Genomic DNA, 23,356 nt, shown 5'->3' on the forward strand with positions numbered 1-23,356 from the left:
TGTTTTCCCATCTGTAAAATGAGGATTTGGGCAATACCAGTGAGTCCCTCCGTACACTCACTACACCCCTGCTTTTACTCTAGCCACAGAACCCTTTTTTCAAATGAACTCTTGCCTTAAAGACTAAGCAAATACAACAGGTAACATGGAGCTCAGCGGAGAGGGGAGACATGGCAGATGAAAGCAGCCCTGCGGCTTGCGCCTGCAGTCCAGGCTGCGAGGGCAGCGGACAGGGCAGGTTCCCGCCTGTCCCTGACGGTCTATGAGAGCTGTGTCCTCAGAGACTCTTGGCTCTGATTCCCTGGTTCTGACCCCGAGTCTGACCTGCCCTGGCCACTTAACTTGCCCCTTGTGCTGAGTCCACAGCTTCCAGCTTCTGCAGACCACTGCCAACTTTAAGCTCTACTATCCATCAAAAAAATTAAGGCAAAGGCCACCTTCTCATTGTCTCTCCCATGACTTCCAAAACAAAAACCCAAGAACATCACTGATTCTCATGTTCGATCAATTGGCAAAACTTTTATAATGGTCAGAGGTGCCACCCACCCACAAGGGGGAAGTTAAGCAAGAGTGCAGGAATTCACTAAGGCATCAGACTGGGACACAATGTGGAAGAAGGCAGGGGAAACCATCGGGAAAAGAGAAAAAAAGAGGCATCGAGAGGGCACAGCAGAGAAGTCAGAAAGGGAAATGAGAAAGGATGGGCAGGGCCCTGTGCGCAGGAGTGGGGCAGGGCCCTGAGAGTGCAAGTGCTCTGCTCTGCTCTGCAGGGGTGAGGAACGACACCACAGGCAGGGGAGGCAGGCAGACCTGACCAGGAATTTGAAGCTAAGAGACAGGGTACAAGTGGTCCAAGGACATGTCCAATGGGGAACTCATCCTGGTACATCGGCTTCATTTAAGTCCCAGGAAAATCCCAGCCTATCAGACAATCTGGGAAGGAGAGTCGAAAGCAAGCTCACAGCTAAGCACAGAGCCAGGAGCAACTGTTCCAATGCGTATGGTGCTGCTCAAGCTTCATCCAAAGAATCGTTACCATTTGCAGGCACCAGACTGGAAAGGCATAATGACAAGCCAGTAAATCATGTCAAGTGATGGGCAGCTGAAATGGGCAGCAACAGCAGGATGAGAGATTAAGGGGAGGAGGAACCTATCTAAAGCAATGGCACTTAAAGTGTGATTTCTATGTCAACTGCATCAGCAGTACCTAGGAACTTGTTAGAAATGCACATTCTTGGGCCTCAACCCAGACCCCTGGAATCTCTGGGAGTGGAGTCTAGCAATCTGTGTTTTTAGAAGACCTCCAGGTGATTCTGACACACAATAAAGTTTGAGAATCAAACTTTTGTTCTAAATCAGGAGTCAGCAAACTTTTTCTATAAAGGGGCAGATAATAAATATTTTAGGCTTCACAAGGTTGCCTCTGTGACAACTACTCAACTCTGCCATTGCAGCACAAAGGCGGCCATACACGACGTATAAACAAACGAGAGTGGTGTAAATGAATGGGCATGGCTGTGTTTCAAAAGCACAAAAACAGGCAGTAGGCTGGATCTGGCCGGCCGGCTATAGTTTGCCAATCCCTGTTCTTAAAAAAGATGGAGCTTTCAAGGGTAGGACTGAGTCCAGCAGGGAGACATTTCAGATTTTTTACTTTCAATGAAAGCTGCCTAATAAAAACATAAGTTCCATCAATCCATCCTTCCATTCATTCACTCAGCTCACTGCCAAACCATCTCCCCTCCATTACCCTTGCAAACCCTGGTTCTTGAGGTTCATGGCTCCATGCTTTGCCACCTGCCTTCCCCGCCCCACACCACCAGCTGCTGGGATTTACACTCTCGAGGACGCTGCCCCTTGCTTACCGATGGCGCCCTGTCTTCCTCTCCACCACTGCTGTGCCATCCAAGGGGACTTCAGCAAGAATGCAGATGATCCACACTATACCATGACCTCCTCTCCCCTCACCATTTTTACTCTACCCCACGTCAGCCACCCGGTCCAGTTGTACCCTAGATCTCAGCAACACCAGTAACTGCTCCTCTTCCAAAATTTCAATTTCTCCACCACTGCCTCAAGTTTTTCCAGATCATCTCTTTCTGATACTCTCACTCTAGCAGTTCTTCAACCTGTGCACTCAACAAAAAATTTTTCATTGTCAATTATGCTTCGTGGCCTTTCCTCCTCCAACCCGGCTGTGCGTCCACAGTCCATCGGAGGCAGCATCTGCACTGCCTTATCCCCCATTTGCTCCTTAGACCTCCCCAACTGCTCTCCCATCTCTCCTACTGAACTGACTGTGATTCTGGTCCAACGATCTCTATCGCGCTCAAAGCAGCGGTTACTTCTTTATTATCCTCGTACTCAATCCCTCAGCAGCATGCAACACAATTCCTGAAATGCTTGCTTCTCACAGCTTTCATACCACCACGTTCCCATTTCCCCCTACATCACCGGCTACTCCTTCTAAGTTCACCTTTGCTGACCACCCCTCTCTGCTCAACTTCTAAATGCTGGCATTTTCCAGGAAGCTGTCCTAGAACTCCACTTCTCCCCATCTACATTCTCTTCAGAAACTCTCATCTAGTCTCGCTGGGCATGGTGGCACACCATGTAGTCCTAGTGACTCAGGAGGCTAAGGTGAAAGGATCGCTTGAGCCCAGGAGTTTGAAGCTGCAGTGAGTTATGATCACACCACTGCACTCCAGCCTGGGTGACAGAGCAAGACTCCATCTCTTAAAATAAAGAAAAGAAAAGAAAGAAACTCTCCTCTAGTCACATAGCTTTAATTATTATTGTGACTCCTAAATTTATATCTCCAACCTGACCTCCCCTTAAGTCCAGATTTATATATCCAATTGCTTATAAAGCATATCCTCTTAAGGTATCAAGTCTAATACTTTACATGTTTAAAACAAACACAAGTGATTTGTAGTCACACCCAGCCCCCTTTCAGTCTTCCCTATCTCAGGGAATGGCACTCATCCAATTGCTCACTGTAAAAGAAAACACACAAAAAAATACAAGAGCCATCACTGCTTCTTTTCTTTTCCTCAAACCCCACCTCTCCCATCCAATCCATCAGCAAATCTTACTCACTCACTTCCAAAAACATTCCCAAACCGTATCCTTCTTTCTATCTAGCTCCACTGACACCATCCTAGTCCAAGCCCCCGTCATCTCTTGCCTGGATTGTCTGTCATGGATACTTTCACACGTAGATCAGGTTGGCCTCTGCTCAAAACCCCCTAATGGCGTCCCCTCACACTTAGAACAGAATCCAAACTCCTCAACCTGGGAAATAAGGCCTACCTGATCTGGCCCCTGTCGACCCCTCCAGCCCCATTACCACTCCTATCTCCCTTCCACTCACTTGAACAGCTCCACCGGACTCACTCCTATCATAAGACCTGCACTACCTGTGCTCTCCGCCTGGAATGTTCTTCCTCTAGATATTTTTAAGTGGCTGGTTACTTCTTTTCATTCAGATCTTAATTGAAATTTCACCTTTTTAGAGAGGCCTTTCTGATTACTCAACTAAAGGAAACTCTCTAAAAGAAACTATGTGATAGTTTCTTGTTTATTTGTGTATCTCAGTGTAAGCTCCGAACAGTAGGGATTGTGTATGATTTGATTAGCGCTTCACCCCTAGCACCAAGAACTGGCACATAATTCATTTAACATGTGTTGAACACCCAGTGTATTGAGGCCCAAAGAGCACTGGGATCAAGGCAGCAAACAAGTCACACACTTACTCCTCCGAGACTACACCGTCGCAGGACACAGACGTTTACCATTGTAATAAGGGCTCTGAGGGAAAAGCACAGTCTCTAATGGAGGAAACACCTAGTGTAATCAAGGAAATCACAGAAGCACTTCTGAACTTGGCTCTGAAGGACAAGGAGGAATTAACCAAGAGGAGAGGTAGAGTGGGGAAGAGAGCAATTCCAGACAACTGGGGCAGCCTGTGCAAAGGTCGAAGGAGCACGGCAAGTCTGGAGAGCTGAATGGTGGTCAGTGGGACTGAAGCAGAGAGAGAGAGAGAGAGAGAGAGGAAGGGGGATAACAGAGAGGTGAGGCTGAGTCAGATCACACAGGGTCTTAAGCCATATTAAAGTTTGAGTATTGTTCTTGAAGGCCATGGAAAGCTACCAAGTTTTAAGCAGGAAGGACAAAAGTCAAATTTCCATTGAAAACAGACTTTCACTCAGACTGAAACAGAGACAGTAAGTTAGATCAGACCTTCCCACAGAAGGCCCTATGAGTCACGAATGGCTAACAGATGTGCCCAAGATATTGATCCCTTCGGGCCCTGGAGTGGCTGGGTGGGTCCAGGGCAGCCAAAGTCCCCATGGGCAGCTGCCTCCAGTCTGCAGCACCCTTGTCCAGTTACCCTGGTGAATCGTGCAAATACAATTTTCTGTGTGCTGTGACGTCAAAAAAAAAAAGGTTGGGGAAGCACTGGATTAGAGAATACAAGTGTGAATGCTGGGTAGCTTTCAGGTGCTTCAGGTAAAGCATGTCCTTCACCATAACCTTTGATGGGTATCAGAAGTTGGTAGGGGAGGATGTTAAGAACGACTCCCAAGATGCTTCGCTTGGGCTTGCACACTGGCTAGATGACGTTGCCTTTCGTGGAGATAAAGAAACAGAGGGGGAAGACCAGGTTTGGAAGGGAAGATTATGAATTTTGTTTTGGACATAATGAGTTTAAGGTACCTGTGAGATATCCAAGTGAGATGTGAAAAGCAAACTAGATAGGGTCTGAAGTTCGTGGAAGAAATCTGGGCTGCAGATAATAATTCTGCATACAGGTGGTACTTGAAGTCATGAGAATGAATGAAATTCCTAGAGAAAGAACACAGAATAAGAGAACTTAGCCTTGAAGAAATTCAACCTTTGAAGGTTGGAAGGAAGAGAAGGAATCAGTAGAGGGAAACTCTGTGTCATAGCAATCAAGAGAAGAGCAGTTTAGGAAAAAGGATGCAATCTCTAGAAACCACTGGACATGTTCAAGTAAGAGGAATGACGAGTCAGAAATGGCTAGGGGCTGGAGAAGGCAGTGCTACGACTCTTGCGACTTTGAAAAGTTGAGACTTGACCCTAAAATTCTATGAAGGAAAATTGGCTGGTGTTTTCATTGTCACAGATGACCCTTAAGAGCACATGTAATGCAGCATCAGGACAAATAACTGTACCTCCTATCTTCAGGGAGACACTGGGCTTTGTGCAGGTCGACACAAGTGCTGCAGAAGCATCAGTATAATTATGCCCAAGGACATGACTAGAGGGCTGAAATATTATGTTCAGGAAATAAAGGAGCTAAAAGAATGTACTTCGGAGACCACACAATGACACAGCTGAGAATTCTGTGCAGTATAAATGTACTAAAGGTATACTAAACGTAAGTATTTGCCTGTTTCAGGAACTGAGCAAAAGAGATCAGGAAAAGCAGCACAGAGAGCATTACCAATATCACCACCCTGAAATCCAACCCTGGGATCTTTGACTCCTTTCTTGAACAAACAAACAAAAAACTAAAAAGTACAGCCTATGTAGAACAGACTTCTAAGTCTATCATATGTGAAAAACAACTGTACCGTGAAAACAAATTTTACAAAAGACATTTCCAATATACATTATTTTTCTTCTGTTTTTCCAGAATCAAAAAGGTAATAAGAGGAACTATAAGGACTATTAAAACTCTGCAATTCTTTTAAATGAACAAAAAAATAAATAAAACAAAAAGTCATACTATTTTAATTTGTCTTTAGTTTGACCCAGTCTTACAAGAAGAGCAAGAAGATTAAGTGAACAGTGTTTACGGTGGAGTTTGGCCTGTAGGCATGGTAAAAGGGTAGGTGAATAGGGTGTGCCCACTGAGAGAGGAAGTAAGGGCAACACCTTGCATTCTTGGAAGTGGAGGTGTAACTGACTCAACTGTGGGGGCAAGACTAACATGCAGGTAAGTGTGGCAAAAGCCTGAAGTCAGTCTGATCTGGCTCTCTGCTCCAAGCAAGTCCAGATTCCTATTCTCTTACAACTCAACAATAAAAAGACAACCCAATTAAAAAATGAGCAAAGGACTTGAGCAGATATGTCCCCAAAGAAGATATATTAATATCCAATAAGCACCTGAAAAACTGTCCAACATCATTAATCACTACAGACATGCAAATAAAAACTATAACAAGAGACTACTTTACACATACTACAATACCTATAATCAAAATGTAAAATAACAATTGTTGGCAAAGATGTGGAGAAAACTAAAGCCTCATATATTGCTGGTAAAACAGTGCAGCTGCTGTAAAAAACAGTTTGGCAGTTAAGAAGTTAAAACATAAAAATTATCATATGACCCTGCAATTCCATTCCAAGGTATTATGCATCCAAGAAAATGAAAACAGGTGTTCAAACAAAAATTTGTAAATGTTCACAGCAGCATTATTCACAATAGCCAAAAAGTGGAAACAACCCAAATGTCCATCAACTGATGCATGGATAAACAAAACATGGTATATCCATACAATGGAATATTATTCAAACATAAAAAGGAAAGAGTACTAACAGATGCTACAACATGAATGAACCCTGAAAACATACAGTGAAAGAAGCCAGACACAAAAAGCCACACATTTTTATGGTCCATTTATATGAACAGGCAAATCTACAGAGACAGCAAACAGAATAATGGCTGCCAGATTCTTGGGGAGGAAGGGAATGGACAGTGACAGCTTAATGGGTAAGGGGTTTCTTTTTAGGGTGATGAAAATGGACAGTGACAGCTTAATGGGTAAGGGGTTTCTTTTTAGGGTGATGAAAATGTTCTAGAATCAGACAGTAGTGACAGTTATGCAAGATTGTGAATTTTATGTTATGTGAATTTTACCTCAATTTTTTTAAAAAAAGAATTCTTACCTTCTCAAAATGCTGCACCGCAAAGGGAAAGACACTAAAGCTCTGTGTTTGAAAACAGGCATGGCAAGACAAGTTCCTAATAAATTATTTTCACCAGTAAATCAGTCTGTACTCCACCCAAAGACTTAAGAGTAATGCATACACTAACCGGCCAGGGTAAAATAAACTGACATGCTAATTTCTCTAAATGAACTTAAATGTTGTGAGCAGAAGGACTAAGCATTTAGATTAATGAGTTAATAAGGTACTCTGGGAGAGCCAGTGGACAAACAAGGGTAAGGAAAGTTCTATGTGATCACATAACCACTTTCCAATCGGGTAACATATTTATACAACTAAAAAAATAGAGATATGGCACCGGAAACCCATAAAAGGACCTGGAGCCAGTGAAAACAAGCACTTGCTCAAAGCCACGGCAAGCACAGATGCATGACTCATGGGCACCTCCTCGGCTGATCTGTACGGGTCAGCAGAGGGCAGAATTGGAGAACTACGAATATACTCCAATATCAAAGGGCTATTTATAAAGGTTTCCAAAAACCTTGGCTGTCTTTTCACTAAGAAAGAGAATGGAAACTCATAGTTGTACCTCTCAATATCATGCAAGAAAGCACTGTTCTCTAACACTAAGCTAAACTTTTAGGACACAAAGTAGCCCAGGACCTTTCTTCCCAGCGCTGGGTTCTGGGAGAGGAGGGGCGGGGAGGATTGAGGGGTCAGATCCACACCACTAAGTGACACTTCTCCATCCAGGGGGATGCAGGGCTTAGACCATGATGAAATCACTCTACAGACCAAACGTCACAGCTGCCACATGCTGCATTACATGTGCTCTTAAGGCTCTTGTGCCCAACTCCACACCCACCAAGTTACCATGCAACTGGTGTAAACAGAATGGAGTTTAATATGCTAATAGCTCTGATCTAATAGCTGACATAACATCAATTAAATTTATAATGACACTGGAGTAATAAAAGAGCCCTTGGCATACTTCTCTCTGCAAACATGACTCAAGGGGTGGTTTTCACTTTGCCCTTTCTTCAGTTTCCAGATGCCAGGCTTAGAAACCACTTATCTCTTTACTCAGAGTTGGTATAAACTCTGCAGTTTACCATTTTATAAGAAAAAAGACCACAAATAGAAGGTCCAGCTACTTAGGGTATACAACCATGGCATAAGAACCCCCATTTCTTTCAGAGTAAAAGTGAAGCACAGAGTGGCTGGAGTCTAGAACCTGGAATCCTGGGTTACCACTCTGATCTCCCTCTTTTTCTCTGACAGATTCTGGCTCTGGCTCTGTGAAGAACACATGATCTCCATTTCTAAAACACGGGCAGAGGCCACCAAGTTCATGAGATGGCTTCGCCACAGAATCCATGGCTATCAGGAAATAAAAGCAGATCTGACTGACCTGCTGGCACTTACATCCTCGAGCCCATCAACCAGCCCTCCCCCCAGCCATGTTTATGCTTCACACCAAAGGAGTCATCGGCCACATTGACATGGTGTATACTGAAGCTATCAATAATGGGTCCTTTAAATGAAATACAGAAAGGTTCATGTCCTTATGGAATGCCCCATAGCAGTTAAAATGAACGAATATTTACTGTGCAGCTGAAACTCAAAAGCCTGCTATTGAATGAGAAAATAAGTTGTTGAAAGATATGAACATGGTATCACTTGCTGAATATAAGATGCATATAAACCATGGAATGAAAAGATACAGATCAAATCCTTGGTAGTTGTTACTTCTGGAGATCAGAAATGAGATTGGAGTGGGTGTTACAAAAAAGACTCAAATTTCATTCGGTTTGTTTTATTTTTGTAAAAAAAAAAAAAAACCAGTAAATATAAAATGCTACCATTTGCTAATTCTGAGTGATAAATTAGCTTTAATTTTTTAATTTTTCCCAAATTAAAAAAAATACCTTCTGAAGCAGGTATCACCAGTCTGGAAAAAAATATTTTTTTATCTTATAAGCACTTGGTGGCAATATGCTCAATCAGTAAATAGCTGCCGAGCATCCACCATAGGCAAACAATAAAATCCTGCACTTAGCCTTTGCTACGCGCCACACACGGCACTAAATGATTTACATGTATTATGTTACGAGGCAGGTACTTTTCTTAAGAAAGAAATGCTTATCTTCCTCACCTCCAGTTTTCATTAGCTATAGTCCTGGCCTCCTCAATCTAGTCTAGGGAAGACTAGTGGCTTTTCTGCTTGGCTTGTTTGGGAGGAAAAGATTGTGGCTCAGCCTGTTCTGCACCGCCAGGAGCTGCTCGCTTGAAGAAGGTACACATTTTCCTTGGAAATAACAGATAGAGTCTGCCTGACTCTGCAGAGGGAGACCTGTGGTTGTCCTGAACTTTCAGAGATGTGTTGGGTGAGTTCACTTAATATGTATGCCCAACTCTGGGTCAGTATTAGAAACCCATTATTGCTGCACGCCTAAGCCACATCCTTCAATCTAATCTTTATCAGTATTCAAGGTAAAATGTATAAAAATGTGAAATTTTTATATCCATCTGCCCAACTTTCAATTGGTTCCATTCTTGGGCAGGAGATAAAAGTTATTTATTGTGTCTTCCTCCATCACAACACTGTTGTTGCCATTTTACATACAAGCGTACTGAAGCTTAGAAACACTAAGTATGTAATTTACCCAAGACGGTAGTAAGTGGCAGAGTCAGAGTTCAAATTCATCTTTATATGATGTCAGAGTTCATTTTCTTAATTCTCATGCCAATGCATTATGCTACACATAGAGCAAAGACAAGTAGTATGTATTACTTGCTAACAATCTTCAAGACGAACTAGAAAAGTATCCTAAAAATTGAAGCTATTCTTAGTACATACTTGGGTCTCTAAAAGGGTAGGAAAGTGTGTGCGCATATGTGTGAGGGAATAGTGAAGGTACTGCTTACCATAAAATCCCTTTAGGGACCTTTTAGCTTTCAAAATTAGTTGTACCCACCTCCCTCAAATTTTACTCCAGACAGCACAGAAACATGGCAGATTTCCTATCTCCTGTACTCTAACTGGTCTGTGTTCAGCCTCTCCCTCGCAGTGGGGTCCCAGAGTGCTCAGCTCTAAGGCTAACCTGATGTCAGCCTCTACCTTCTGCAATCCCTCCCCAGGGGAACAAACCTGCTTCCCTCAGCTGACCAGGCCTGCCCAGCTCCAAGGTCAGTGCTAGTAAGGGAAGGCCACAAAGCACTTGCAACTCAGGTCTAACATGAGTGCCAGACCCTGCTGTCACCACAAAGCCATGGGCCTAGACAACCCATGAAAAAGTAGTTCCCTAACCATGGGGGGAGTTGGTCTCAACCCTGCAGCTTGTCCCCTTCTCAGCAGAGGCCTACCCCCATGGGTATTCCCTCAGCTCTCTGGTCTCCCAACAGATACTGTCCACACCTCTGTGAAGTGCGTTACACCCTGGTACAGTGACCCAGCGCTCAATCCACAAACCCTGTCCCTTCTCTAGCTATCTTTTTCCCTTAGTTGGCCTAATCCAGATCTATGCCATCTATAAATTGACAATTTATAGACAATTCTCCATTTTATTTCACTAGCCTAGAGTTCTAGATTCATCTATCCAACTGTCTATTCAATACCTCTACTTGGGTGTCTAATAGTATCTCACAGATAACATGGCCCAAAACAGTCTTTCCATTTGCTTTTATAATTAGTTTTGAAACTTGAAAACTGACTAGGAAACACTAGTCTCTACAGCAGCAATCAGCAATAGCACATTTGCTCCTATAAACACGTGGAATGTCTGCAGCAGGACAATCTCTGTGGAGCCCAGTACACATGGAATGCTGAATAGAGACCACACCAAATAATAGCATGGGCACCGGGACTAGCTACTTGCCCAGAACAAGCAGTACTCAGACAAAATGAGTAGAAGCAATGCTGACTTCATTCACTTCCATGGGTGGGCAACCCATGGCCTTCTGATTTCAAGATTGTTCTTTTTTTTTTTTTTTTTTTTTTTGAGACAGAGTCTCACTTTGTTGCCCAGGCTAGAGTGAGTGCCGTGGCGTCAGCCTAGCTCACAGCAACCTCAATCTCCTGGCTCAGTGATCCTCCTGCCTCAGCCTCCCGAGTAGCTGGGACTACAGGCATGCACCACCATGCCCGGCTAATTTTTTGTATATATATTTTTTAGTTGGTCAATTAATTTCTTTCTATTTTTAGTAGAGACAGTGTCTTGCTCAGGCTGGTTTCGAACTCCTGACCTCGAGCAATCTGCCCGCCTCGGCCTCCCAGAGTGCTAGGATTACAGGCATGAGCCACCACGCCCAGCAAGATTGTTCTTTTTTAAGCACCAAAAGAGGCAAGAAAATCTTCATCTTTCTCTACTGCACTCCTTTTAATAAAACGAGTTGTTCTGTAAAATTTGGATTCAATCAAAAGGCCACAGGTTCCCCACCCCAACACAGGCCTAGACCCCTCCAGCCTCATTTCCCACTCCAACACTCTACTGCAGCTACCCCACCACTTTCAGACTTCTGTTCATACTATCTTTGGTTTGAAATGGCCTCTTCTTGCCCTAGCCCCATCTAGCAAAATTCTAACTGACCTTCAAAGCTCAGGTGAAATGTCCCCTCTCCCATGAAGCCATTCCAGATCTCTCCAACAGGAGAAACAGTGATATACACAGGAAGAAGGGGGTATGATTCCTTAATCAGCAGTCCAAAACTTCAGGGTTTTTTGACTCCTCTTTCACTCTTACACCCAATCACCTTGGCTCCACCTTATGATATATTCAGAGTTTGACCACCTCTGCTGCCACCATCCTGGTCCAAGCTACCATCATTTCTCACCTGGATAATCAATAGCCTTTCATTAAACCAGGGAGTAAGGCAGGTTGATGACTTAAGAAATATCTAAATATGCATTCCCAAAGCCTGCAACATCTAACTGCTCAGATCTCAAAGCTCTAGGTAAATACCAGGATCTTCATTAATGTAGACTTCCCAAGACATCTCCACAGCGCCTCCCCAGCCCAGGCCAGCCCCCAGAACCTCTTAATAAAAACAACCCATTTTTTTTCCTTTAGTGCTAAAGTGGTCAGGTTCAGATACCTCCACCACCAGCACCAAGAAAGGAATTGCACAAAGGAAAGGATTTGGGATGAAACTTCAGAATATAAAAATAAGTAAGCCCTCAGGAGAGCCAACACAGACCACCAGAAATATAACAACATTTGCTCCTAGTTTTCACACACTCCACCATTAGGAAATACACAGCAAGGGAGAGGAAAGACATTTAAATCCTTCCTTCAGTGATCTTCAACAGCTATACAAACAAGTACTAGTCTGCTCTCTCTACAGAGTTGTTTCTATTACTGGGAAGAAGTTAAGGCACAGAGAGGTCAAGAGCCGAATCAAAGCAGAGCTCTAAGCTGGCGGTATGGGTCAGAATTACATACAGGTGGGCTGGAGTCACACGTGTGGTTTATTTTATCAAACAACCTGACACTTCCCGAACACTGAGGTTAGGGGAGAGTACTAAATAGAAAGATTTCTTTATTCACACAGCAACTCCTCCACTTTCAAACCACCATGCTTCCTCTCACTCTTTCTTACTAACTACACGTTTCCAAGATCAAAAGCCACATTAAAAGACCAGCAGAAGCCCACAATTGCCTGGCTAATCGCTAGCACGACAGCTGAGTCGGAGCATGCTCTTTGAGCCCCCAGGCTCTGGCTCCACACAGAAAGTGAATGTGGGTACATGAGCCCTATGGGGTTTGGGAAAATAGAGAGCTCAAACAATGCTCTTGTCAGCACTTTAAACAAAAAATCCATTCAATGAGAATGGCACCATGTTCCTTTTGCCCTTTCTCCCTAGGAACTAAATTAAACAGATTACAGACAGTGGCAAGAGCTGGCCTTAGAACCACCTCCCCCTTATTTGTTATTTTTAGCAATTTAGTCCGACAACGCCTGACAACTAAACATGCCTAGAATAGCTAAAGGGAGGTGGGATTATCAGATACTACCAGCAAAAAAAATACTAGTCATCACTTCCTCCAATCCTAAGAAAGAATCATTTTCCATGTCTTTATAGCATCACAGAGTTTGAGCCTTTACAGTTTCATATAAAAACAGAGTATATATAAAACATCAGTGGAAACTGATAACCTTTCCCAACCTGGAGTATTGTTCCACCCTCGCATGTTTTCTTAAAAACAAAAGCAGAAATAGATGAACTAAATTGTTTTGCACAAAAGTTAGGAGTACAATGCATTTATGTGCATTCTGGAAAAATTCCCTCACAAGATGATTATGTACCCAAAAGAATGGCTTCATGAACAGTAATAGACTTTAAATAGTTTTATTATGCTGATGGCAGGTGGCAGATTTGTTTGAAAGCAAGACAAAGTGAGATGGGAGAAACTCTCCCAATTAGTCAATCTATTTATAAATGAAATAATATAGCAAAAATTATTTGAAAAATAAATAAAATGGTAAAGCTCTAAGACAGTAATATAACTGTTTGTATCAGATTAACTAAAATTCATAAAAATATATTTTATAAAATTTAATGATACAATTTATTAAAATATTCATGAACACTCAAGGAATCTAACAACATTTCCTGAACACAGGGACATGCATGTCACTATTGTAAGTATTATGTAAAAATGATGTCAATTTATGTACATGGAGTTAATAAACTATCTCACTGTAGCCAAAAGTATATAACTCTAGGGCTGGGCACGGTGGCTCACACCTGTAATCCTATCACTTTGGGAGGGCAGGGTGGGAGAATCACTTGAGGTCAGGAGTTCAAGACCCCGCCTGAGCAACAGTGAGACCCTGTCTCCACAAATAAATAGATAAATTAACTGGGTGTGGTGGTGTGCACCTATAGTCCCAGCTACTCGGGAGGCTGAGGCAGAAGGATCGCTTGAGCCCAGGAGTTTGAGGTTGCAGTGAGCTATGATCATGCCACCGCACTGGGTGACAAAGTGAGACCCCATATTCAAAAAAAAAAAAAAAGTACATATCTCTAAAACAGGTGAGATGCCTAATATAAACTACCATTAAGCCATCACATGCACATCTCTGTGACATAAGTGACTAGTACAACGATATTAAAGGAGATGTCATCAGCTTGTATGACATATTACATGGCAAAGCTGTAGGCAGACAACCTTTATTTTAGCTTCAAAAATAGGATTCCTTTGTTAAAAATTAAGATAATGATGTGGACATGAAAGGAAATTGTTTTGTTTTGCTTTCTTCCATCTTTTCAAAGGGGCATTTTTGCTTTCTAAAGTGGCAAGTCAGAAGAAGACCAGGGTTATGATGATAATCTCAATACAGGCGATTCAAGTGACCCTAAAGATCATCTAATCCAATACTCTCATTTTACAGATGAAGAAATTGAGGCTTAGAATACAGCAAGTGCTAGAATGAAAAACTCCTAAATCAACATAAGGCTTTTAAATTAGGAATTTAGGGTAATGAATGCTCTACTATAAATCAAGTAGACTTGGAAAATCTCTAAGGTTCAAATGTCAGCCTTTTGGATCTCGTTCTTTTGAGCTGATATGTGTAGTATGCTCATTAAGACAGGTGTGGCCTTCCCCACATACTCACTTTTTCTGGCCAGTATCTATTACTTCAGGTTAGAGGACATCTGTGATATGAGAACAGAGACAGATCAGAGTAAGAACCTAGGATAAGGAAAAGTACACTAACACAGAAGAGAGGTATGCAACAACATGAAAGAAAATCCAAAGTCCAACTCATTAAAAGAAGTCTGGGCAGCTTGAAAATGATTTAAGGAAGTCTCAGGTGTAGGAGGAAGGAGGCTAAGGACATAAGGTTAGACAGAAAAGTAAAGCATATAACAAGGAAGGCTGAGGTCAACAACTCTCTAAAGCATTCAAAGTCTAGTGTGGGCATAAATAACCACTCCAAGGAGGGAACCAAGGCATTCTGGGAATGTATCCAAGAAAAAAAGAATAACTGAATCAAGATGCAAAAAGCTGAACCCTGGGCTAATTGGAATGCAAATCCAATTATCTTAAAATCTTTTATCCTGATCATAAAATGAAGATGCACCATCAGGGAACAGATTAAATCAGTGTATCTTAAATGAGTGTATCTTAAATATCTGTGATATATATTTTATAGAACAATAAGAAAGGCTATCTAGGTAAAAGGACCAATCTATTTGAATTGCTTACATTTAAGTTCTCACCAGACCTACAATATTTCTATGGAGGAAATGAAATACATCACAAATAGTTTACATTGGGGCAAATTTTAGCACTTGGATAATAACATATACACTGACCAATGTACTGATGATAATAAAGACTGCTCAAACAGAAAGAAAGGCAGGGATAGGCTTTTTCAGACCCATGCCTACTCTTATCTGAAAGGCACAAAGGTAGAATCTCTAGTTTCACTAAACCCTAAGACATAAGACACCAGAGTATACAGACTATATATCCAACCATCAAGCTCTTTTAGACTTAAGTCTTTTTTTTTTTTTTTTTGAGACAGGGTTTTGCTCTGTCACCCTGGGTAGAGTACAGTGGAGTCATCATAGCTCACTGCAACCTCAAACTCCTGGGTTCAAGTGATCCCCCTGCCTCAGCCTCCCAAGTAGCTGTGCATGCCACCACACTCAGCTAATTTTTTCTAATTTTGGTAGAGATGGGGGTCTCACTCTTGCTTAGCCTTGCTCAATCTCCTGGCCTCAAGTGATCCTCCCACCTTGGGCCTCCCAGAGTGCTAGGATTACAGGCATGAGCCACCGAGCTGGACCTAGACTTAAGTCTTAAATAACAGAAAAATATTTTAGAACGAATACCTATTTTTATAAAGGTTGAGCATGCAAATTAACTCTATAAATAGATAAGTAGTCATATCTGAAATCCCAATGTATGCATGAATAAGAGAAATCACTTTACCCAAGACTCTCCAAAGTCAAAACAACATAGAATAATTTGGCAACTTACATTTGTTTTCAAAATTTGAAAAAAAAAAAAATAAACCCATGCATAAGTGCCTAGCTATCTAGCTACTGCTGAAGGTGGGAAATCATCAAGCTAATTTTTTTTTTTTTTTTTTTTTTTTTTTAAGATTCATGGTCTCTACTCTGTCATCCAGGCTGTAGTGCAGTGGTGTGATCATAGCTCACTGCAGCCTTGAACTCCTGGGCTCAAGCGATCTTTCAGCATCAGCCTCACAAGTAGCTAGGACCACAGGCATGCACCACCACACTTGGCTAATTTTTCTTATTTTTTGTAGGGTCTCACTATGTTGCCTAGCCTGGTCTCAAACTCCTGGCCTTAAGTAATAATACTCCCGCCTTGGCCTCCCAAAATGCTGGGATTATGGGTGTGAGCCACCATGCCCCTGCTAAACTAATTTTTAGAGTAGAAACATTTTATACTTCTTTCTAGGACTCAAACTCTCCTAGGGTGAGGGTAGAGGGTAGATTCTGAAAAGACATTTCCCCTCAACAAGAGGCTAAGATAAACTATACAAATACCCTATGAGAACATCTTGACTTGTTAAGGATAAAAATGGACTGTCTGGATAGATAAATCGTAGTACTTATGTAGGATGGGATATCATATACCAATGAAAGCAAATCACAATCTCAGATTATAACAGGGCTGTTCTTCACAAACAATGCTGAGCAAAAGCAGCAAGGCAAAAAATAAAAATAAAAAGTGATTTTGTTCCAAAACAGAGTAAACTAAATTACAGGGTGTCCCAAAAGTCACCATACAGAGGGAAAATGGGGAATTGTAGCTAAATGTACCTTTATTTACAAAATATTCATCACAAAACTTTACAAATGTTTTTCCTTTGTATGGCGACTACAAAAGTTTGTAATGAACCATTAGGCCCACTTCTTGTTTAATGTTTAAAAAACATTCTATCACAGGCTCTGCTCTCACCTGCCCTCCTTTCTCTACTCACAACACAGGTCAGAATCAGTGCCTGTCATACAGCAGAGGCCACCATGCAGATGACAGCACCTCCAAAGAGGGGCTCCTATACACAGCAGTACCAGCTCAAAAATGAAGTACTTAGGGCAACATTGGACATCTGTCCAAGTGCCTACCAGTCGCCACCCATGCTATGGAAAAAATGATCCTCACCAGGCACAGTAAAATGTCATCTACCACAGGAATTCCTCCAAAGCATGTTCTCATCAGAGGACCACAACTAAGCCAACTGCAGAATGTCACAGCCACCTCCTATCCAGTTCTCTCACCACTATTCTTCCCACTATTTCAGGAACCACTGTCTGACCAAAATTGTCTTTTTTGTGGAAGAGCCAGGATTTTAAGAGTCAGTACTTTTACATAGTTTTTTAGATTTTTACTTATAGCACAGGCTGGAGAGTTCCTTCAACAACCCTGGGATGGTGACACTCTGCGTCAGGAGTGGCACACTAAGTGGGCCAGAATGTCCTGGGTTTCCTTATTCTTATTCTGTCATGGCTGAGCTAACCAGGGTGGTGGAAGGGGTAGTAACCACGCCGGAGACAGAGGGAAAAGCAAGTAGTTAACCAGTATATACATGTGCCTAAAATATAAGAGACTGTAGAGCCAAAGCAGATGGGCCTGAAGCAGTAACTGGCCCCACCTGGAACAAAGAAGAGAACATAAGGGAATCATGGCCAAAATGTGTTCAAATATATCACTGAAAGTTTATAGTTACCTCAAGAGTTCCCAATAGTTGAGATTCATAAAGTCAGGAGCTGAGCTCCAGATCATTTGAATGCTGAACCTAAGTTTTCCCAACTGCAAAAGAGACCTGTATTATGCCCTCCTTACCTCCAAAAAAGTGAGCAAAAATACAGGATGTATTTTCTACTTTTTAAAACAGCAGTCCCCAACCTTTTTGGCACCAGGGACAGATTTCATGCAAGACAATTTTTCCATACACTGGGGTGGGGGTAGGGGGATGGTTTTGGGATGATTCAAGTGCATTATGTTCCTTGTGTAGTCAAACCTCTCTGTTAATGATACTCTGTATTTGTAGCCGCTCCCCAGCACTAGCATCACCGCCTCAGCTCCACCTCAGATCATCGGGGGCATTAGATTCTCATAAGGAGTGCGCAACCTAGATCCCTCGAGTGCACAGTTTACAGTAGGGTCTGCACTCCTGTGAGAATCTAATGCTGCCCACTGATCTGACAAGAGGCGAGCTTATGCAGTGATGCAAGTGATGGGGAGTGGCTGTAAATACAGATGAAGCTTCTCTCACTTGCCTACCAGCTCACCTCCTGTTGTGAGGCCTGGCTCCTAATAGGCCACAGACCAGTACCAGTCTTCAGCCCAGGGGTTGGGGACCGTAGCTTTAGAAGATACAAATCTCCTCAATCTATCGAAAAGTTTAACTCAACTTTAATGGAAACAGAATTTGGTCAAAGGAAACTTGTACTTTCTCTTTGTAGCAATGTTACACATTACAAAAAGAAAATTATTTTACAAAGACAGTGCGACTCATAAGAGTCATAATTCCAAATGCCAACTATATTCAAGTTATTTTCTTTAATTTTGCTTTGTATTTTTCTAATAACAACGTATACTGTATTATGCACTCAGTGCCTTCTTCAAAAATTGATTTACCAAGATGAGGAATGTCTGACCTCCCTTCTCATGACCAGTAACTCAGTTTTGGGGCATCCCCTTGACCAAGAGGCAGTCCATTCAGTCAGCTAGTGGAGGGAAGCCTTAAGATTGTATTTTAATTGATGATATTCTGTTTGATACTCTTCCCCTCAACAATAGTCTTACACTTTCATATTGTCTGTGAAAACATTTTATAATATATATTCCTTTGAAATTAAAACAAATGAGAAAAAAGTTATTTATCATCAGTATTTTTAAAAAATAAGAGAATCTCCTCAAATAACGATAAAAATAACATGGCTACTCTAGCATACTAAAGCCACCATTTTGTGACATCTCATGAACAGGATCAGAATCACTGGTATACTAATCACCATCAAGATGAAATGGTGGTATTCCCTCCCAGAACTTAATCCATCATCTTTATAAAGGAAAGATATAATCTACATAACTCCATCATGTTGTGAATCTATTTTTGTGAAAATACTTCCCAATTAATCCCATTAAAGTGATTATGATCTGAAGAAGAATCCAACATAGGTGTTTTAAAATGTAAAAAAAAAAAGGTTTTAAGAAGAAAAAGACACTAAAACTATCTTCCCACCATTAAGCTAATGGTTATCTATCCCCTTCCAGTAGGGAATATGACTTCCTATCAAGAGAACATGAGGCACACCTGTAATCCTAGCACTCTGGGAGTCCAATGTGGGAGGATCACCTGAGCTCAGGAGTTCCACACCAGCCTGAGCAAGAGCAAGACCTTGTCTCTACTAAAGATTGAAAAAATTAGCATGACACAGTGGCATGTACCTGTAGTCCCAGCTACTCTGGAGGCATATACAGTGGACCAAACTAATAAAACAAGTAACAGCTTTAACCAAAAACTCTACCAATGACCCAGACCAAAAAGAACCTTACTCTCGCAGAGATGAAAACTTAGTAAACGAAAATAACCTGGCCTTTGTAGGTAGGGTTATGTATAAATTGTGCATCCTCAACTTAATGGCAAGGTATCTGAGGATAGAAATTAATGGTGATAATAATTATAGAGGATTAAGATGAAACAGATTAAACTGGCAAGAAATATAGGGTTCAGAAGAGACTGTAGATTTGAATGGAGGAACAATTACTAGGAGGCCTTGGGAAAAACCATGGCAGAGCTATGAATCTGTATCAAGCTTTCCAAATAATAAATTATATTTAGGATTTACTCAACTGGTGATAGTTTATATTCCCAATTCTCACACTGTGCTAAGAAGTTAATAGAGTAATCACAGAGCACAAGAAAGAAGTACCTAACTTAAGATTGAGGAATCAGAAAACCTTTCTCAGGAGAAGCAGCCCTATACTGAGATTCTGAAGGACTAGTAAATGGAGCTTGTAAAGGAAGGAGGGAACTAGTTTTCAAAAATCTAGCAGAAACAAAGAAAGAATGGCAAGGTCCAAAAACTGAAAATATGTCTATATGGCTGAACTCTGCAATATAAGGCAGAGGAAATGAGGGAGATGAGAGAAATAAACAGTAATAATTTCATAAAGATCCCTGAAGATATGTTAAAAAGTTTGAACTTTACCCTAAGAATGATGAGTTTTACACAGGGGAGTAATACAACCAGATTTAACATATTATTAACAGAAAGGTCACTCTAACTTAAATATGTTAAAAGGATTAGAAGGGGCAAGGCTGGAGATAAGCAAATCAGTTAACATACTCCTGCAGATGGTGGTGGGAAAAATTCCAGAAGAAAATACCATTAGTGGCCGGGCGTGGTGGCTCATGCCTGTAATCCTAGCACTATGGGAGGCCGAGGCAGGTGGATAGCTCGAGGTCAGGAGTTCGAAACCAGCCTGAGCAAGAGCAAGACCCCGTCTCTAGTATAAATAGAAAGAAATTAATTGGCCAACTAATATATATAGAGAAAAAATTAGTCAGGCATGGTGGCGCATGCCTGTAGTCCCAGCTACTCGGGAGGCTGAGGCAGCAGGATTGCTTGAGCCCAGGAGTTTGAGATTGCTATGAGCTAGGCTGATGCCATGGCATTCACTCTAGTCTGGGCAACAAAGCGAGACTCTGTCTCAAAAAAAAAAAAAAAGAAAAGAAAATACCATTAGTGAACAAAATACAGAAGTAATATTCAGAGATAAAAAATTTTCCAGAATTGAAAAAATAAACGAATCCTCAGATTCAGGAAACACAACAAATTCCAACTAGGATTAAGAAAAAAATAAAAAGAATAAATCTACACCTAAACACATCCCAAAGAAATTACAAAAAGCATGAAAGACAAAAAGAGACTATTAAGAACAGCTAGAGACAAAAGACAAATTAACAACAATTGCACGAACAGATGACTTCTTAACAGCAACAATGGAAGCCAGAAGTCAGTGGAATGCTATCTTTAAAACAACTGAGAAATTCCTAAGAATATAATGCAAAATAAAACATATGCTCTAAACTGTGTATATAGTAATAATGAGTACTTACCTACCCAGATGGTAGTCTCTAAATACCACTGCCCACTAAAGTAATAGACCAAGGAGAAACTAATATAAACATAGAGGGAGATTTATTACATTGCTCTCAGTAACTAACTGAATAAGCAGAAGAAAAATCAGTAAGATACACATAAAATCTGAACATCACGTTAACAGTTCGTGTGTATATGAATATACATGTCGGTTTATGCATATGCCTACATTTGAGGCTGAAGTAAAAACTATAAAGGTGTGGCAGTGGAAAGGTATAGAATTGCTACAGGGAAAAGAAAGATGGTTATAATACAGGTTAGGGAAGTACTGGAGAGTATACAAAATGCAGATATGGTTCATGCAACAATTGAATGCCGAGATTATAGGAGACTACAACAGTGAAAGAAATGGAAAATAAGAAATCAAGCTTCTCCACTCCCACTGCTCCACTTGACCAGACTTTAAAAAAATAAATAAAATAAATAAAAAATTTTAAAAAAAGAAATCAAGGATAGGGCCTGGCCTGGTGGCTCATGCCTGTAGTCCTAGCACTCTGGGAGGCCAAGGCGGGATAATCACTTGAGCTCAGGAGTTTGAGACCAGCCTGGGCAAGAGCAAGACCCTGTCTCTACTGAAAATAAAAAGAAAGAAAAAAACATTAGCCAGGCAACTAAAAATAGAAAAAATTAGCTAGGTGTGGTAGCTCACACCTATAGTCCCAGCTACTCAGGAGTCTGAGGCAGGAGGATCACTTGAGCCAAGGAGTTTGAGGTTGCTGTGAACTACTGATGATGCCACAGCACTCTAGCCCAGGCAACAGAGTGAGACTCTATAAAAGAAAAGAAAAAGGAAGGAAGGGAAGGAAGAAAGAAAGAAATCAAGTATAAACTACATTTATATTACTAAACCAGAAAGATAAACTGTCAAATGGAAGCCAGGTGTAGTGGCAATATAACGAGACCCTGTCTCAAAAAAAAATCTGTCAAATGATGAAAAACAATATATACAGCATAATTTCTCTTTATTAAAAAAAAAGGCTGTGTAAATGTGTGTATGAATATGTTTATATAAACAAACGTTTAGAATGATATGCATCAAACTGTAGAGGTGACAGGTGGTGACATTTGGAATTATTTGGAGAAAAGAAAGCTATATTTTTATTGTTTGCTTTAATGATTTGCTTTATATTTTGTTTTCCTTATTTACAGTGCACTTGTGTTGCTTTTGTAATGTAAATGACATGTAAAATGAAAGATTAAAAAGAAAAAACACAAAATAACTTCCTAATAGATAAACTATTCTACCAGTATTTGAGAGACTCCACAAAAGGAAACTTTTAGAAAATAAATTTCCTAATACTCACCAGAACTGAGCAGTATGCTAAAATCATCATCTGTAGCAATTTTACCATGAAAATTTTCTAATCATAAAAGTTAACACATACTTATTAAAATTTATTCAACACAGAGATTGTAAGAAAAAATCATTTTACCCCTATATCCCATCTAATTTCCTTAAAGGTAACCACTGTTAACACTTTAATATATATCCTTATGTATCATTTTCAATGTTCACACGCAGATCTTGATTTTTTGTTTGTTTTCGTAAAAAGAATTTTATACACGATACTTTATATCTTGTCACAAGATACAGGACAATTTTTAGATATTTACCTACAATTGCAAAAACACATTTTTTTTGTTTCATCTACGTGAAATGGCTTTATTTAGGTTTTTAAAATACTTTCGATTCTTTTTGAGTGAAAACACAAGATATAAAATTCTTTCTAGAACAGCTGGGCTGATAAAAACAACAAAATAGGGCCGGGCGCTGTGGCTCACGCCTGTAATCCTAGCTCTTGGGAGGCCGAGGCGGGCGGATTGCTCAAGGTCAGGAGTTCAAAACCAGCCTGAGCAAGAGCGAGACCCCGTCTCTACTATAAATAGAAAGAAATTAATTGGCCAACTGATATATATATAAAAAATTAGCCGGGCATGGTGGCGCATGCCTGTAGTCCCAGCTACTCGGGAGGCTGAGGCAGGAGGATCGCTTGAGCCCAGGAGTTTGAGGTTGCTGTGAGCTAGGCTGACGCCACGGCACTCACTCTAGCCTGGACAACACAGTGAGACTCTGTCTCAAAAAAAAACAAAACAAAAAAAAAACAACAAAATAGGACCCAGTAACAACCTGTTACCACAGGCTAACAGTTTTTTCTTTAATGGGTTTTTTGCTTTTTTGTCTTATTTTTACAATATATTTTTCTAAGCTACAAATCTATTATCAAGTTTGTTTAAATCATCAGGCGTCAAAAATAAGCCTAAGTAACCTAAGACACT

At 41.0% G+C, this 23,356-nt stretch overlaps 1 protein-coding gene across 1 annotated transcript in view; it reads right to left on the reverse strand.

Annotated features, from left to right (window-relative positions):
- The window catches only part of PFDN1 (prefoldin subunit 1), a 54,061-nt gene that overhangs the window by 5,730 nt on the left and 24,975 nt on the right, over positions 1–23,356 (reverse strand). The window lies entirely within an intron of this gene.

This window comes from Microcebus murinus, chromosome 21, assembly GCF_040939455.1.
Source record: "Microcebus murinus isolate Inina chromosome 21, M.murinus_Inina_mat1.0, whole genome shotgun sequence".
Taxonomy (NCBI): domain Eukaryota; kingdom Metazoa; phylum Chordata; class Mammalia; order Primates; family Cheirogaleidae; genus Microcebus; species Microcebus murinus.